The sequence below is a fragment of the Microcaecilia unicolor genome, unplaced genomic scaffold, assembly GCF_901765095.1.
Source record: "Microcaecilia unicolor unplaced genomic scaffold, aMicUni1.1, whole genome shotgun sequence".
In the NCBI taxonomy this organism is placed as follows: Eukaryota; Metazoa; Chordata; class Amphibia; order Gymnophiona; family Siphonopidae; genus Microcaecilia; species Microcaecilia unicolor.
In genome coordinates, this window is record NW_021963753.1 from 160,395 (window position 1) to 179,882 (window position 19,488).

Here is a 19,488-nt window from a genome sequence, read left to right on the forward strand (position 1 = left end):
AAAACAAACCTTCTGAAATCGTGAACCGACATATTTTTATGGTGGCATATGTCGGTTCACGATTTCAGAAGGTTTGTTTTTGTGAAGTGCCATCTGTCAAAGTGTGCCGGGGGGGGGGGGGGGGGGGAGGTGTCATTTCACAGGGGGGGGGCGCATCGGCGATCCGCCCCCGGTGCCATCCAGGCTAGGAACGCCACTGCCCTGATGATTTTCACTTGGGAATCTCCTCCTTGCTGAAAGCCCCCCCCCCCCAGCTGACATCATAGCAGTTTCCCCCAGTCGATTGACTGTCTGCTTGTTTCTCTGCCACCAGCTGACATCATCGGGGCTTTCCCCAGCTGATTCGCTGTCTTCTTGTTTCTCCATCTCTCCAGCTGACATCATAGGGGTTTTCAGCAGCCGATTGGCTGTCTGCTTGTTTCTCCGCTCCTCCTCCCAGCTGACATCACAGGAGCTTTCCCCAGCCAATTGGTTGTCTGCTTGTTTCTCTGTCTCTCCCCAGCTGACATCATAGGGGCTTTCCCCCAGCCAATTGGCTGTTTACCCCTATGATGTCAGCTGGGGAAGAAGATTCTCAAGCAAAATCATCGGGGGGGGGGGGGGGGGGGGCAGCCTGAAGGAAAGCAAGTAATCTGCAGGAGGAACATGCAGGTGGAAGGTGGAGCCAGCATCAGAGCAATTTGCTATTCAAACAAATCCCCTCCTTGCTGAAAGCCCCCCTGCCCCCTGCTGGTTTCTCTGCCCCTCTGTTCTCTGCTCTCGGACAAGTTTTGCTGATGAAAAATGCAAGCAGAGCGCTTCTCTCAGAAGTCGCCCTCACACAACGAAAGCTCCAGACCTGATGGAAAATTTTGCACGTTAAAAGTAGGTGCTCCTTTCTGTGCATCGCTCGGAAACGGATATACATCACTCGGAATGCTCGTTTTAATGATCAGTTCATTGTAATACATTTGCATAGGATTATTGCTGTCTGCTACTGTGATCGGTAAGATGGACGGAGAACCTCTTTATGCATTAATCTCTAAATAACATGCATGCTAAACTGGATAGAACCGGTCAAAATTGGTGGATCCTTGCATGGCAAGCTCTGTGCATCGGCCCCTTAGTGTTATTCTTTAACTGCCTCTCACTTCCTAAATTCCATCATGTAGGCAGGGCGTAGCAAGGGCAGGGCGGTGGGGGCGGTCCGCCCTGGATGCACACTGCTGGAGGGTGCAGAGAGCAGTGAAAAGGTGGGTTTTCAGCATAGATTTGAAAACAGGTAGCGATGGAGCTAGGTGTACAGGCTCAGGAAGTTTATTCCAGGCATAAGGTGCGGCGAGAGAAAAGGAACGAAGCCTGGAGTTAGCAGTGGAGGAGAAGGGGGATGACAAGAGTGATTTGTCCAGCGAGCGGAGGTCACGTGGAGGAATGTAGGGAGAGATGAGAGCGGAGAGGTAATGGGGGGGGGGGGGGGGCTGCAGAGTGGATACAATATGTCATAAAACTCTTAATAGTGGACTAAAACTTCCTAATATCATCAAGGTTAAAGGTAGACATGACAGTTTTGCTTCCCAAATATCTAGCAGAACTCCCACGGTCTATTCCAATTTGACTGCCCCTATCAGACTGACTGTTCACGTGTCCTTTAGATTGTAAGCTCTTTGAGCAGGGACTGTCCGTCTATGTTAAATTGTACAGCGCTGCGTAACCCTAGTAGCGCTTTAGAAAAAAGAAATGTTAAGTATTTGGAAAGGCAAAAATAAAAGCCGAGAAACTTGTTACTGTTGATCCTTTTTCACATACAAATGAGTTAATACATTTCTGACTAGCTTTGGAGAGCTGGATCCCCTTTGACCTGCAAAGGACTGTTGTGAGGAGCACACCTTACCAAAGATAGGGCCCCTTTTCCTAAGCCGCGTAGGCGCCTACACCAGGGGCCTAGCCAGACTTTGACGGGAGGGGGGTCCAGAGCCCGAGGTGATGGGGCACATTTTAGCCCCCCCCCCCCCCGGTGCCGCCGATCCCCCCGCCATTGCTGACCCCCCCTGCCGCTGCCACCAACTTTGACCCCCCCCTGCCGACGACTCTCTCAACCCCCCGTTCCGCCGCCAACCCTCCCCCCCGCCGCCGTCACCTACCTTTGCTGGTGGGGGACCCCAATGCCCGCCAGCCGAGGTCCTCTTCTTCCGGCGCAAGGCTTCGTTCTGTTTCTGATCTGGCTGATCCGCAAGGCTTCGTTCTTTTCCGTGAGTCTGACATCCTGCACGTACAACGTGCAGGACGTGAGACTCAGAAACAGAACGAAGCCTTGCGCCGGAAGAAGAGGACCTGGGCTGGCGGGGGTTGGGGTCCCCTGCCAGCAAAGGTAACCCACGGCGATGGCGGCGGGGGGGGGAGGGTTGGCGGCGGGAGGGGGGTCTAGAGGGTCATCGGCAGGGGGTCCAGGGCCAAATCTACGGGGGCCCAGGCCCCTCATGGTCCCACGTAGATACGCCAGTGGCCTACACATGCCAAACATGCGCCAAATTGGACATACTGCCTGGCTACCACGTGGTCCCTGCGGTAATTTCAATTTTGATGTTTGTCCGCTATGTGCATCTGAAAAATATTTTTTATTTTCTGGTGCGCGTAATGGACGCGCGCCAAGTGGCGTTTGATGCACATAGGTCATTACTGCCCAGATTTTTTACTGCTAGGTCTATGGCTGGCAGTAATATCGCAGACCCCAAATGGACGCGCAGCAATTTTGATTTTGCCGCACGTCTATTTTTGGCAAAAAAAGAGGCCTTTTTTACAGGCGGGCTAAAAAATGGATCGGCGAACACCCAAAACCCGCACCTACACTACCGCAAGCCATTTTTCAGCGCGCCTTTCTAAAAGGACCCCTTAGTCAGAAATATATAAAGCTACTCCAATAAAACGGTATCATCTATAGCTTGTTTGTCGATTTTTATTTCTCAAAATGATAAATAAAAGTAATACACATGAAGTTTCTGCACGTCATTTACTGCAGCCCTTTTCTGATAACAGCACAGTTGAGTGGAGAGAGGACTGTAAAATACGACTGCTATGTTTTACTAATTACTGCCAAAAGATACAGGCCTCGACGTAGGCCTTCAAAGGATTTTGCTGGTGTTAGACTGCAGAATCAGGTTTTTGAAATTATTGAACACGAAAGGAATGTGTTGTGAACTCATATCTGCTATTTATCTGTGAGGGCCCAGCTGATAATGTGTGTCTGACGGTGAATTTCAAGGCTCTGAAACAGATGAAATGCCAAAGTTGAATTAGGTCCCGAGATTGTGTTGTGTAACTCATTTTGCTTCAAAAAGGGAGTAACTGGTATTCGAGCACTGATAACGCCAGCTTTTGCAGAGGTGCCAAACCAGTAGAAGACATTCCAGTAAAATATAGCCGAGGGACTGGAAAAGAACATTTTCAGAATGGCTGTGTGCTTTTACGAGACACATGACAGCAAAAAATGTAGCAATCTCCAGTCTTGAGCAGCGCTATAAGGAAAAAAAAAACACTTAATGACCTATAAATCTTCAGGTACTTGAGGTTTGATGTCAGATTGTTAAGAATGGGAGGAAGTCTATTTTGTTTTATGTTTCCAGACTTCTTGTAGGTTATTTAGGCTCTAACTTTAAAAGTAACGTTCAGGTTTCAATGTGACGAGGCGGAGATTTTTTTTTTTAATCAAGAAACTTGAAGAAAAAATTTAAGGGGCCCTTTTACTAAGCCGTGTTAGCATCGACGCGTGCCCAGTGCGCGCCAAAATAGAGTTACCGCCCGTCTACCACATGGCTCATGCAGTAATTTCATTTTTGGTGCGCGTCCAAAAAATAATTTTTATATGCGCGTATTGGGCGTGCGCCAAGTGGCATTTTACCGCTTGGTTACCACGTGAGACTTTACTGCTAGGTCAATGGCTGACGGTAAGGTCTCCTTTGACTCCTCTCTCTCCTTCTCTGCTCATATTCAACAGATTGCCAAAACCTGTCGTTTCTTTCTCTATAACATTAGCAAAATCCGTCCCTTCATCTCTGAGCAATCTACCAGAACCCTTATCCACACTCTTATCACCTCTCGTCTTGATTATTGCAACCTGCTTCTCACCGGCCTCCCTCTTAGCCATCTCTCTCCTCTTCAATCAGTCCAAAACTCTGCTGCGCGACTCATTTTCCGCCAAAGTCGCTATGCTCACATTAGCCCTCTTCTCAAGTCACTTCACTGGCTCCCTATCCGTTTCCGCATTCAATTCAAACTTCTCTTACTGACCTATAAGTGCATTCACTCTGCCGCTCTCCAGTATCTCTCCACTCTTGTCTCTCCCTACACCCCCCCTCGAGTACTCCGTTCTGTAGATAAATCTCTCTTATCCATCCCCTTCTCCTCTACTTCTAATTCTAGACTCCGTTCCTTTTGTCTTGCTGCACCTCAAACCTGGAATAGACTTCCCAGAACCTATGCGTCTAGCCCCGTCTTTGGCCGTTTTCAAGTCCAAACTTAAAGCCCACTTCTTTACCACTGCTTTTGACTCCTAACCATTACTCACTTGCCCTGTCCTTACCCTTACCTATTTATTCCCTTACCCTTATTTGTTCTGTCTGTTTACCTGTCTTATCTGGATTGTAAGCTCTTTGAGCAGGGACTGTCTTTTTGTGTATGGTGTACAGCGCTGCGTATGCCTTGTAGTGCTGTATATATGATAAATAGTAGTAGTAGTAGACCCAAAATGGACACGCAGCAATTTTCATTTTGCCGCACGTCCATTTTCGGTAAAAAATTTTAAAAAGGCATTTTTTTACATGTCCGCTGAAAAATAATTCTGCGCGCGCCCAAAGCACGCATCTACACTACCGCAGGCCATTTTTTCAGCGCACCTTAGTAAAAGGACCCCTAAATAATCGATTCTGATATAGTAACATAGTAGATGACAGCAGAAAAAGACCTGTATGGTCCATCCAGTCTGCCCAACAAGACAACTCATATGTGCTACTTTTTGTGTATACCCTACTTTGATTTATACCTGTGATCTTCAGGGCACAGACCGTATAAGTCTGCCCAGCACGATCCCCACCTCCCAACCACCAGCCCCGCCTCCCAACCACCGGCTCTGGCACAGACTGTATAAGTCTGCCCTGCACTATCCCCGCCTCCCACCACCGACTCTGGCAGAGACCGTATAAGTCTGCCCAGCACGATCCCCGCCTCCCAGACACCAGCCCCGCCTCCCAACCACCAGCCCCGCCTCCCAACTAATTTATTACATATTTTGGGACTGGTTTATCACTGATTTTCAAATAAATATATGTAGCGGGCATCTCGGTGAACCATGGTCAGTGGTGACTTTGAAGGCTGCAGAGAATTTATTTCTGGGTCTTGAGAGTGGGGAGGGGGAAAACTATTTAAGGTCTTCACTAGAAGATAATATGTTTATTAAAATTTTAATAACTGCTTTACTTGTATAAACCAAAGCAGTTTACAATGTTATACAATAAAACATTTGTTTAAAAAAACATTAAAATAAATAAAACATAAGAACTCCATAATATTGATAGGATAGACCTATAAACACTCATGCAGAGATCATTCAAAATAATTATTTAAAAAATGCATGAATTTTATCCTTCACAGAGACATCAGTATACCTGTTCGCTATTACAGCAATCTACGTTAAAGGCCTCTTTAAACAGCGGGGTTTTCAATAAAATTTTAAACTACTTTAAATTTTCCTCCAAACGGACATAGTTGAGAAGATGGTTCCACAGGTAGGGTGATAAATAAAGAAAGGCTTGTGTCTTAGTTGAACTTAACCTAGCGCTCTGTAACGATAGAAATATCAATCTATGGTCTTGTAAGGACCTCAAAACCCTCAAAGAGGTATACAGAAAAGTCAGAGTTTAAGTAACTTGGCTGTAAAGAATAATCCCGCAGATTCTATATAGCGCATCTAGAGATCCATGTCGAAATCCAGGCGTATTCTGTAACAACATGTGCAACTTAATTGACTTACATAAGTACATAAGTATTGCCACACTAGGACAGACCAAAGGTCCATCAAGCCCAAGTGTTAACCACATCCCCGTCCTGCCTTTACTACGCCTCCGACAAGCTCCCTTAAGCTTTGGCCGCTCCTGCGATGGACTGCAGTTGAAATCACGGAGCCCAATACCCTACACCCACCACAATGCAATGCTGATGTGACCCTGCAGTGCACCCGACAGCCACATCTGACCCAGGGAAAGGCTGTGAGAGGATCGAACACATTCTGCTGTCATGGAGGTGGGTACGGAATTTGAGGGTGGCATAGAGGCTGGGAAATAAGGTTTCTGCAAGTGGGTTTTTTTTGGTGGGAGGGGGTTAGTGACCACTGGGGGAGTCAGGGGAGGTGATTCCCGATTCCCTCCGGTGGTCATCTGGTCATTTAGGGCACTTTTTAGGGACCTGTTCGTGAGAAAAAAGGGTCCAAAAAAGTGTCCTAAATTCTCGCTAAAAAAGCCTTTCTTTTTTCCATTATTGGCCGAGCACGCCCATCTCTGCTCGGCCGATAACCACGCCCCAGTCTCGCCTTCACCACGCCTCCGACACGCCCCCGTCAACTTTATTCGTTCCCGCGACGGACTGCAGTTGAAGACGACCAAAATCGGCTTTCGATTATACCGATTTGGCCGCCCACGGGAAATGGACGCCCATCTCCCGAACATGGGCGTTTTTCTCCTTTCAAAAATAAGCAGGATAGTATACTACTTACAATGTCAACACAATACATAAAAGAACATTTTAATTGACAGTGAAGGGTATAAGCAAAGATGGAACCTAATGCCGCTTGGTAAGTACACCATTCGTGCATTCATTGGCTATTCACATTTTTTTTTAGTACTTTAGATAATGTAGACAAGATACAAGTTCAAGAATGCATAGCCCAAATAAATTAAATCTAAGGTTCACATGCAGTCTTTTAGAGAATGAGAATAGAATACATTTTACCTATGCATGATTTATTAAGTATTAGAGTGGTTTTTTCAATAGTGGGTTTTTCTCCCTAGTTCATATCTTACCCTTCATTATCCCAACTGCAACGGCATCAAGTACAAGTCCACGTACGCTACCTCCTTCTCTTTCATTAGCACTCAGCTTTGGAATTCCCTACACCCCTTCCCGTGCACTCCGCTCCATGGATAAATCCTTCTTATCTGTTCCCTCCTCCACTACTGCCAACTCCAGACTTCGCGCCTTCTGTCTCGCTGTACCCTACGCCTGGAATAAACTTCCTGAGCCCCTACGTCTTGCCCCATCCTTGGCCACCTTTAAATCTAGACTGAAAGCCCACCTCTTTAACATTGCTTTTGACTCATAGCCACTCGCCTCCACCTACCCTCCTCTCTTCCTTCCTGTACACATTAATTGATTTGATTTACTTACTTTATTTTTTGTCTATTAGATTGTAAGCTCTTTGAGCAGGGACTGTCTTTCTTCTATGTTTGTGCAGCGCTGCGTATGCCCTGTAGCGCTATAGAAATGCTAAATAGTAGTAGTAGTAGTAATTCTTTGTCGAGGACCATAAAAACCATCACAGATCATCTAACTTTCAGGAAATCTCTGAAGACCATGTTATTTGGAAGTGCTTATCCCATGGCCTCTTCATGTGTCTCCACTGCTGGAAGCGCATCGATCTAGAGACATTTGGACACGTCCCCCTTCCCTCTTCCCTCACAGTTTCCCTTCTCCTTCTGTCCATTCCTACTCTTCCCCAGTATCTCTTGTAGGTTTTCTGCTGTATTACCTTCATTTTACTGCATTGGCATCTGCCTCTGTGGTGCATTGTACGCCACATTGAGCCTGACACTGTTGGGAAACTGTGGGGTACAAATGAGATAATAAATAAATAAATAGTTAGGGAGTTCTTTCTCACTGCTGTTTTTTCAGTCTAGAAGAAGTCTGTGATAGTAAACACCATCCAGGTTTGTTAAAAAGTCTACGACGTTCCTCAGGGTAGTTGATGCTTCAGTATTGATTTAAAATAATATTCTTAAATTCATAGGTATAGTGTATTCTTTAACAGTTCTTTGAGCAAAAGTAGATTTGAATAGTTGATCACGTTGAAATTTTGCTCTTCAAAAATAATTGTTGCTTTAAACTCTGCAACAGGGTGGACACCCTGGAGGGTGTGAATGACATGAGGAAGGACCTAGCGAAGCTAGAGGAATGGACTGATATTTGGCAACTAAGGTTTAATCCCAAAAAATGCAGGGTCATGCACTTGGGTTGCAAGAATCCGAGGGAATGGTACAGTATAGGGGGTGAAGTGCTTCAGTGTGCGAAGGAAGAGCGGGATTTGAGGGTGATTGTGTCTGATGACCTTAAAGCTTTCAAACAGGTAGAAAAAGTGACGGCCAAAGCCAGAAGGATGCTTGGGTGCATAAAGAGAGGCATGACCAGCAGGAAAAAGGAGGTGATAGTGCCGTTGTATAAGTCTCTGGTGAGGCCCCATTTGGAGTACCACGTGCAGTTCTGGAGACCGCACCTACGGAAAGATATAAACAGGATGGAGTCGGTCCAGAGGGCAGCTACGAAATTAGTAAGCAGTCTTGAATGCAAAAATTATAGGAACAGGCTTATGAACCTCAACATGTATACTCTGGAAGAGAGGAGGGAGAGAGGAGACATGATAGAAATATCTCACGGGCATTTATGTACAGGAAGAGAGCATTTTTCAAATGAAGGAGAGCTCTGGAATGAGGGGGCATATGACAAAGATAAGAGGGAATAGGTTTAGGAGTAACCTAAGGAAGTATTATTTCACAGAAAGGGTGGTGGAGGCGTGGAATGGCCTCCCGGTGGAGGTGGTGGAGTCAGGACTGTTCCAGAATTTAAAAAGGCATGGGATAAGCATGTGGGATCGCTTAGGAACAGGTAGAATTGGGGGTTACAGAGGATGGGCAGACTGGGTGGGTCATATGGCCTTTATCTGCCGTCATGTTTCTATGTTTAAAAAGAAAGAAGCCAGTAGGTGATAAGTCAGTGTTAAAAAGCAGGGACAATGGACTTAACATTGATCACAGGCAGTGAAAAATGCAGGCCCACACTCCATTGCCTGCTGTCATCACTCTCAAGGGGCCGTCATGACAGTGTTAAGCTTTGAAATCTGATGTCAAGGTGACAAGAGCCCTCTGCATTGTGGAATGCAAAGTTCGTCTTTATCTTACACGTGGTCTGCTCAACCAGCATCCTCTAATCATATGTTTATGCTATGTCCCACATTTGTAAATTCTTACGATTCAGTCGAATGATCACAAAGCATCTTTTTTGATACTTGGATAACAATGAAGGCACACAAGAGCAGGTCTAATAAAGACAGTATCTGGAAACATTCAGGTGATTATCTCAAAGGGCTTATGTATTTATTGGCCACTGGTGAACCTATACAGGATAATTTTGTAAATAATTTTTCACATATTTATTTATTTATTTTAGAGGCTAATCGAAAATTCTAATTTGGCCATTTGGCTGAAAACGCCGGTGCATTTTCAACTGAAACTCACCCTCCTTGCAGACCAGAACCGGCACCCAATCCCCCCCCCCCCCCCTCCACGACCAAAATCACTGGTATGGGGTTTGCACTACAATATGTATGAGGAGAGACTTGATGACCTGAAGATGTGCATCCTGGAGGAAAGGAGAGACGTGAATTTAGATTGCAGGGGGGACAACTCAGGAATATTATCAGGAAGTACTTTTTCAGGGAGAGGGTGATAGATGCTTGGAATGCCCTCTCATGGGAAATGGTGGAGAAGAAAATACCCTCATCTCTCCCTACACTCCCTTCCCTAGAACTCCGTTCACTAGGCAAATCTCTCCTAATTGCAGCCTTCTCCTCCATCGCTAACTCCAGACTCCGCTCCTTCTATCTCGCCACACCTTATGCCTGGAATAGGCTTCCTGAGCCATTACGTCAAGCTCCATCCCTGGCTGCCTTCAAATCCGGGTTAACGGCCTACCTGTTTGATGCTGCTTTCGACTCCTGACTTATCTTATCCTTATGTGTCCTTCTGTCTGTCTTTCCTTCTCCTTTTTGGTCCTGTCTGTTTGTCCTGATTTAGATTGTAAACTCTTTTGAGCAGGGACTGTCTTCTTCATGTTCAATTGTAAAGCACTGCGTACGACTAGTAGCGCTATAGAAGTGATTTATAGTAGTAGTAGTAGTAGAATTCAAAAATCTGTGGGATAAACTCAAAGGAATTCTATATGGAAGTAATGGAATCAAACAAGCTTAAAGGTAATTAGATGGCAATGCCAGTGCTGGGCAGACTTCTACGGTCTATGCCATGATCATGGACAGATTCAGCTTCAGTACTCGGAGAGCAAGGCCAGTGCCGGGTAGATTTCTATGGTCTGTGCCCCGAATGTGGCTGGAGAAATTTGGATGGGCTGGAGCTGGCTTCGATGACAGCTTCAGAAGCTGGAGAACAAGGCCAGTGCCAGGCAGACTTCTACGGTCTGTGCCCTGAAAATAGCAAGGACACATAAAGATCAAGTATGCATTTGTAGTAATACTTCATACCTTATGCTATGAGTTTATCTTGTTGGGCCAACTGCATGGACTATATAGGCTTTTATCTGCCAACATCTATGTTATTGTTTTACTATCTCTGCATTTCAAGATCTTTTCCAGGTTCTTCATAGTCATTCTGCCAAGAGAGATGCTATTGGATTTCTCGACTGCTTGTTGTTTCATTATTGATTACTGACCCAAGCAGGTTGAAGTTATTTTTTTTTTAATTTTTATTTTTGTTACATTTGTACCCCGCGCTTTCCCACTTGTGGCAGGCTCAATTTGGCTTACATGGGGCAATGGAGGGTTAAGTGACTTGCCCAGAGTCACAAGGAGCTGCCTGTGCCTGAAGTGGGAATCCAACTCAGTTCCCCAGGACCAAAGTCCACCACCCTAACCACTAGGCCACTCCTCCACTGTTGCTACTATTTGAGATTCTACATGGAATGTTGCTATTCCACTAGCAACATTCTATGTAGAAGTCGGCCCTTGCAGATCACCAATGTGGCCGTGCAGGCTTCTGCGAGTCTGACGTCCTGCACGTAAGTCAGACTCACAGAAACAGAAGCCTGCGCAGCCTTCTACATGGAATGTTGCTAGTGGAATAGCAACATTCCCTGTAGAATCTCCAATAGTAGCAACATTCCATGTAGAATCTCCAATAGTATCTATTTTATTTTTGTTACATTTGTACCCTGCGCTTTCCCACTCATGGCAGGCTCAATGCGGCTTACATGGGGACAATGGAGGGTTAAGTGACTTGCCCAGAGTCACAAGGAGCTGACTGTGCCTGAAGTGGGAATCGAACTCAGTTCCTCAGGACCAAAGTCCACCACCCTAACCACTAGGCCACTCCTCCATCATCTACAACCTGGGTGAATTTCTTCATAAAGGTGGTTAATTAATTCTATAACTACGCATGCAAGGGAATTCTATAACCCTAGCAAGAGAACCATTTCTTGATTTGAGACCATGCTTTCAGGCATTAATTATTATTTTTTTAGACAGTGGTTCTATGTAAGGGAACCATAATTTTTGGATCTGGGACCCCACTTGTATAACAAGGGAACTGCTGAAAAAAGTTTCAAGTTGAGGCCTTGCTTTTATAACCTTACAGCATGACAGTAAATTTTAGACCTGGAACCCCTGCTTTTGCAGTGAGGGAACCGTTGAAAACATTTTGAGCTGAGTCCTTACTTTTACAGCATGGCATCAATTTTTCTCCAGTCAAAAGAGAAAAAAAGTTGTTTTGTCTAAAGAGCAGAAACTGTTGCAGAAAGGAAGTGCTAAAGAAAGTGAGTATTAAAGATGTCTTGAGCTGAGACCTTGCTTTCCTGCCAGGAAGCCATTTTTGATCTGAGACTGTACTTTTGCAGAACTTTTCTGGACCTGAGCTCTGTGACCCGAGAGCCTGCTTTTCCTGCCACGGATCCATTTTTGATCTGAGGCCATGCATTTGCAAAAACGGAACCATGGCAGGGTTCTTGTGCACAAGGAATTTTATGCAGTACTGTTTGTATACCTACTGTATTCCTGTTTATTCATTTACATTGAAAGCACTTAGGGGCTATTTTGCTAAGCCACATAGAGGGGCATAATCGAACGGCACTGGCCATCTATATGGGCGGCCATCTATATGGCCGGTGCCGCAAAGAGAGGTCCCGAACAGTATTATCGAAAAAGATTGCTCCCAGGCACATAGCTCCCTTATCTTGTGTGCTGAGCCCATCAAAAGACCCCCAAACCCCACTCCCCACAACTGTACAACACTACCATAGCCCTAAAGGAAGCCAGCATTCGTAGTGCACTGGTCCCCCTCACATGCCAGGACACCAACCAGGCACCCTAGGGGGCACTGCAGTGGACTTCATAAATTGCTCCCAGGTACATAGCTCCCTTACCTTGTGTGCTGAGCCCACCAAAACACTGCAGGCCATTTTTTAGCGCACCTTAGCAAAAGGGCCCCTGAAACCTAATAATAGAACTACCGTGAAACAGTATAAAAAATACCGTATTTTTCGGACCATAAGACGCACCGGACCATAAGACGCACCTAGGTTTTAGAGGAGGGAAATAGGAAAAAAAAAAATTTCCTTTTTCCCTCCTCTAAAACCTAGGTGCTCCGGTGCGTCTTGTCCGAGTTCGGGATCGCCCTCCCCTACTTACGTGACGCGAAGTTCCCTGGTGGTCTAGTGACGTCGGGGCAGGAAATAGCCCCTTCTTTCCTGCCCAGCGCGCTGCTCTCCGTTCTCCTGACTGGTTCCTGACGGTCTCGGCGAGATTCAAAATGGCCGGCGAGAATCTCGGCGGCCATTTTGAATCTCGCCGAGACCATCAGGAACCAGTCAGGAGGACGGAGAGCAGCGCGCTGGGCAGGAAAGAGGGGGCTCTTTCCTGCCCCGACGTCACTAGACCACCAGGGAATGTCGCGTCACGTAAGTAGGGGAGGGCGATCCCGAACTCGCTACCTTCGGACTATAAGACGCACCCCCCATTTTCCTCCCAAATTTTGGGGGAAAAAAGTGCGTCTTATAGTCCGAAAAATACAGTATACACATTTAACAGCACTGGAATTCAAATACCAGCAATATAGTACGTTAGTTATAATACTAATGATACACCTAATAAGCATTAGAACATTCAACTAACGTAGATATGATGCGAAAGATTTTCAACAATACAGCTTACCTTATAGCTGAGGGACTAAGAGCAGATATATGATGGGAACAAGGTGAGTGGTACAGAGACAGATGGGATAATTTGATGGTTAGCTAAAACTCAAGGCAAGTTCTTTGTAACAGTTTAGGAAGACCCAGTTGAGCAAGGGTTTCAGCTTTTTCTGCAGCAGGAGTTCAGATGTGGAATGTACTTCCAGGCCAGTTACGTTTATGTGCTGGTGTACTGCGATTTAAGAAATTACTGAAGACAAAGTTTTTTATCATAGTGGAAGTCTTTTCATAATGCACTTGTATTTGTTTGTTTGGTTATTTATTTTGCTGCATTTGTATCCCACATTTTCCCACCTATTTGCAGGCTCAATGTGGCTTACAATATATTACAACGACAATCACATTAACGGAGTAAGAGTTTCAGAATTGTTACAAATAAGGTGCATAAGAATATCATGTAGAATTAGAAGTGGATATTTAGATAAAACATAACATAATGATATCAGGACAAGATATAATATTCAGTAATGAAGATGTAATAAACGAATTAGAAGAGTTCCATAATAGTTGTATCTGGTGTAGTTTAGGTGTCTGTTCGTTATGGGGAATCCTTTTTGTACGTCTTTTTATTACATTTGTACCCCGCGCTTTCCCACTCATGGCAGGCTCAATGCGGCTTACATGGGGCAATGGAGGGTTAAGTGACTTGCCCAGAGTCACAAGGAGCTGCCTGTGCCTGAGGTGGGAATCCAACTCAGTTCCTCAGTTCCCCAGGACCAAAGTCCACCACCCTAACCACTAGGCCACTCCTCCACTGTTGCTACTATTTGAGATTCTACATGGAATGTTGCTATTCCACTAGCAAAATTCCATGTAGAAGTTGGCCCTTGCAGATCACCAATGTGGCCGCGCAGGCTTCTGCTTCTGTGAGTCTGACGTCCTGCACGTACGTGCAGGACGTCAGACTCATAGAAACAGAAGCCTGCGCAGCCTTCTACAAGGAATGTTGCTAGTGGAATAGCAACATTCCATGTAGAATCTCCAATAGTAGCAACATTCCATGTAGAGTCTCCGATAGCAGCAACATTCCATGTAGAATCTCCAATAGTATCTATTTTATTTTTGTTACATTTGTACCCCGCGCTTTCCCACTCATGGCAGGCTCAATGCGGCTTACATGGGGCATTGGAGGGTTAAGTAACTTGCCCAGAGTCACAAGGAGCTGCCTGTGCCTGAAGTGGGAATCCAACTCAGTTCCTCAGTTCCCCAGGACCAAAGTCCACCACCCTAACCACTAGGCCACTCCTCCACTCTGAACAAGTAAGTCTTCGGAAATTTCCGGAAGGTCGTCAAGTCGTGTGAATTGTGAGGCATTTGTATTGTTGCATTTTGCTGATTTTATTTTGTGTATGTTGATTTGGAAGCCGCTTAGGTTCTAGGCGGTGAATACATTTTTAAAATAAATAAATATTACATGTGGTTTATAAATGCTAATTTTTAAACAAACTACCTCAAAAATAGTTTGACCCTTTGTATCACATTCACTTGTTCTGAGCAAACTTAGCTTTGAACAAAAAAGACCTCATATCTCCCAATAGGTACAAAAACACAAGGTATTGCAACAACCACTATCTTACATGGCAGTAGGATATTATCATAGGTCAGCTTTTAAAACACCTAGAAGTGGGGAAAAAAGAACAAGCATTAAAAACTCCCAAATAGTGGAGAAAATGTACTGATTCAAAAAACAAACAAACAAACAAAAAACCCTTTTGCAACTACAATAGAACAAAGTGAATGAACATACACAAAATTATTGACAAATACCATTAATCCTTAAATCTAAATATCAAGCTAGAACCTAGCAAGAACGCTTACTGCTAATAATGTCAAATGTACCAAATCAAAGGAACATGTATGAAAAAGCAATCCTGCCGCAATCTAACGACTTTGAATAACTTTCAGGCTTATTTTCAAAAGGGATCGCCAGCGATCTTCCGACACAAATCGGGAGATTGCCGGCGATCTCTCAATCCCGGCCAAATCGGTATTATCGAAAGCCGATTTTGGCCGGCCCCAATTGCTTTTTCGTTGCAGCGCCGGCCAACCTTCAAGGGGGCGTGTTGGTAGGGTAGCGAAGGCGGGAATGGGGACGGAGCGGGGCGGAGTTACGAGATGGCCGGCTTCACCTTATTATGAAAAAAAAAAAAACGCCATGTATTTTTAGGACCAAGTCCCAAATAAAGAGCCCCAACTGACCAGATGACCACTGGAGGGAAGCGGAGATCACCTCCCCTTACTCCCCAAGTGGTCACCAACCCCCTCCCACACAAAAAAAAATTAAAACATTTTTTGCCAGCTTCAAATGTCATCCCCAGCTCCCTGACAGCAGTATGCAGGTCCCTGGAGCAGTTTGTAGTGGGTGCACTGCACTTCAGGCAGGTGGACCCAGGCCCACCCCCTCCCCACCTGTTACACTTGTGGTGGTTAATGTTGAGCCCTCCAAAACCCCCCAAAACCCACTGTACCCACATGTAGGTGCCCCCTTCACCCCTTAGGGCTATGGTAATGGTGTAGACTTGTGGGCAGTGGGTTTGGGGGGCTCAGCACACAAGGGAAGGGTGCTATGCACCTGGAAGCTAATTTGGGGGGTTTTAAAAGATTTTTTAAGTGCCCCCTAGGGTGCCCGGTTGGTGTCCTGGCATGTCAGGGGGGCCAGTGCATTACAAATGCTGGCTCCTCCCATTGTCAAATGCCTTGCATTTCGCCGGGTTTGAGATGGCCGGATCCAGTTTCCATTATGGCTGAAAATCGGACCCGGCCATCTCATCTAAACCCGGCGAGCGATTTGGCTGGCACCAAGCATATTTCGAAAATACGCTTGGCTCCGCCCGTTACGGCGCCAGCCCCGAAGATGGCCAGCCATCAATTTCGCCAGCGTCGTTCGATTATTCCCCTCTTTGTGTCATCAGCAAATTTAATTAACTCACTAGTTACTCCCATCTCTAGGTCATTTATAAATATGTTAAAAAGCAGCGGTCCCAGCACAGAGCCCTGGGGAACCCCACTAACTACCCTTCTCTATTGAGAATACTGACCATTTAACCCTACTCTCTGTTTTCTATCTTATAACCAGTTTTTATTCCACAATAGAACACTACCTCCTATCCCATGACTCTCCAATTTCCTCTGTAGCCTTTCATGAGGTACTTTGTCAAACGCCTTCTGAAAATCCAGATACACAATATCAACTGGCTCCCCTTTATCCACATGTTTGTTCACCCCTTCAAAGAAATATAGTAGATTGGTGAGGCAAGATTTCCCTTCACTAAATCCATGTTGACTTTGTCTCATTAATCCATGCTTTTGAATATGCTCTGTAAATTTGTTCTTAATAATAGTCTCTACCATTTTGCCCGGCACCGACGTCAGACTCACCGGTCTATAATTTCCCGGATCTCCTCTGGAACCTTTTTAAAAAATCGGTGTTACATTGGCCACCCTCCAATCTTCTGGGACCACGCTCGATTTTAAGGATAAATTACATATTTCTAACAATAGCTCCGCAAGCTCATTTTTCAGTTCTATCAGTACTCTGGGATGAATACCATCCGGTCCAGGAGATTTGCTACTCTTCAGTTTGTAGAACTGCCCCATTACATCCTCCAGGTTTACAGAGAATTCATTAAGTTTCTCCGACTCGTCAGCTTCGAATACCATTTCCGGCACTGGTATCCCACCCAAATCTTCCTCGGTGAAGACCGAAGCAAAGAATTCATTTAATCTCTCCGCTACGGCTTTGTCTTCCCTGATCGCCCCTTGTACTCCTCGGTCATCTAGCAGTCCAACCGATTTTTTTGCAGGCTTCCTGCTTTTAATATACCTAAAAAAAACTTCAACCTTCTGTTCACAATATGGACTTAAGAAGGAACACTGTCTATTATAAAACATCTCAGATCCATGCTTCAGATCAAAGTAATGCTGAACGATGGGTTCTTCCAGGCAATTACATTTTATGCAACTTCTGTGTTCTCCCATACAAGTCTTAAATGAACACCATCAGTGCTGCCTCTGCTTAACTGTCTACATTTTGTGTGACCAAGTTGGACATACATAACAGCCACTTAGCAGGGGTTGATGACAGAAGCTGAGCCAGGTTGACAGTGCGGGGGGAGCGAAAGTGGCACCAGAGTGGACTTCCACCAGCTCCAGCAACACGACGAGAAAGAAACAGGCGCCGGCACTGGCAGATCTCACTGGTTGGTGAGGCGTGCTTAAAACCCCAAAATTTATCACGATAACTTCCAAAGTTACCTGGTCAAATCTTTTGAGCAGCACACTCAGTAGTTTTATTCGTAAAGAAAAGTTTGTGGTTTTTGTTGTTGTTTTTTTTTCTTTTTTACTTTATTACAGGCATAAATATATGAGATGTTCTACCTTCACGTTATATGAAAACTGTTTGCAGTCGTTGAATAATTGCTCCAACATATCCAAATTCTTTAGTAACAAGAACCTTATGCTTTCATTTCATATTGTACTGTAGCATCAAACCTAAAAATAATATGGCTTGTTATAGTTTATAGTCAAGCTAAGCTTAACTTGGCTACGAGGGATAATGGGTATTTCACATTCTTCGTCGACAGAGCAAATATTGGCTTTGAGATACATGTAACTCTCTTCTCTGCGTTGCTTGGTTGGCCAAGTCCCTTTCAGCCATGGAATGTCAAAGGGTTCTAATAGATCATTCTATCGTTGATACCCCATCAAACCATAAAAGACGCCACCCACCCTAACCAGTCTCTTTTTACATGAGAAACCCATCGGGCTGTCCATCAGTCCAGCAGAGAGGACTGACAAGACATACTACTGGCAAATCCAAACCACATGGCTGGAAAACTGTTTAGTTTCCTGGTAATTAAGAGTGCTACTTGGCAGGTTGGCAGCCACATAAAACAACAGTTAGTCAGGTCTAAATTTACGACTTGCTCCGTTTGCTGGAATGAAATTATTACTCTAGCCTTGTGATCAAAACCTCACAGAATATAATGATATGATGCTTACTTAGAGGAAGCTGGGATATACTCAGCATGATTACCGTCTCACAGTTGTTGTGTTCAAGAAGCAAAGTACTAGGAAAGAAGAAACACATACTTTCAAGTAAACGTCCGTAGAATTACAATTGCAGGACAGTTATTTCTGAAATGTTTATTTGATTGTAGCATGGTCATTTTCTTAAGATGGCAGCTCTGCAATAAATCATCCTTAAATTGCAATGCATAGAAATTAATTAGTAAAAGCAGGGATTTTTAACCAGAGAACTGAGACAATATGTACATGATCTGTGAGGTGCAGGATAATCTTGTGCAAGGTCCAGAGACCCACTTTAATGGAGCAGTTTTAAATGTGGGTGTACAGGTGCAAAGTCCACAAGAAGGAAAATGCTGAGATGTCCACCCTATGAGGAAAAGCTAAAGCGTCTAGGGATGTTCAGCTTGGAGAAAAGATGGCTGAGGGGAGATATGATAGAGGTCTAAAAAATAATGAGCGGAGTGGAACGGGAGGACGTGAATTGTTTGTTTACTCTTTCCCAAAATACTAGGACTAGAGGGCATGCGATGAAGCTAAGAAGTAATAAATTTAATACAAATTGGAGAAAATGTTTCTTCACTCAACGTGTAATTAAACTCTGGAATTCGTTGCCAGAGAATGTGGTAAAGGCGGTTAGCTTAGCAGGGTTTTAAAAAGCTCTGGCTGTCTTCCTAAAGGAAAAGTCCATAGACCATTATTAAAATGACTTGGGGAAAATCCACTGCTTATTTCTGGGATAAGAAGCATAAAATGTATTGAACTTTTTTGGGATCTTGCTAGGTATTTGTGACCTGGATTAGCCACTGTTGGAAACAGGATGCTGGGCTTGATGGACCTTTGGTCTGTCCCAGTGTGGCAATATTTATGTACTTAGGGAGGAATGGGGTAGAAGTCTACAGGGAAAAGAAAATGAGCCTTCTTTGATAACGAGACTGAGACTCGGGCTCAGCAGTCGTACAATGTAGGACTGCACCGAATTTGACAGAGTCTTTATTGGCAAGAGAATGAAAAGCCTGGAGTTCCAGTTAATGTGGAGGTGGAGATAGAAAGATGGAGACCAACAGGAGATGAAGCAAGAGGAGCAAACAAGATTGCCACTGCCAAAACAAGAACGTGGATTAATGGGAGGATAACTGGGAATGGAGGATCTGTAATGAAGTTGGATGGACCCTGTGCAGTCTGAAACTACAT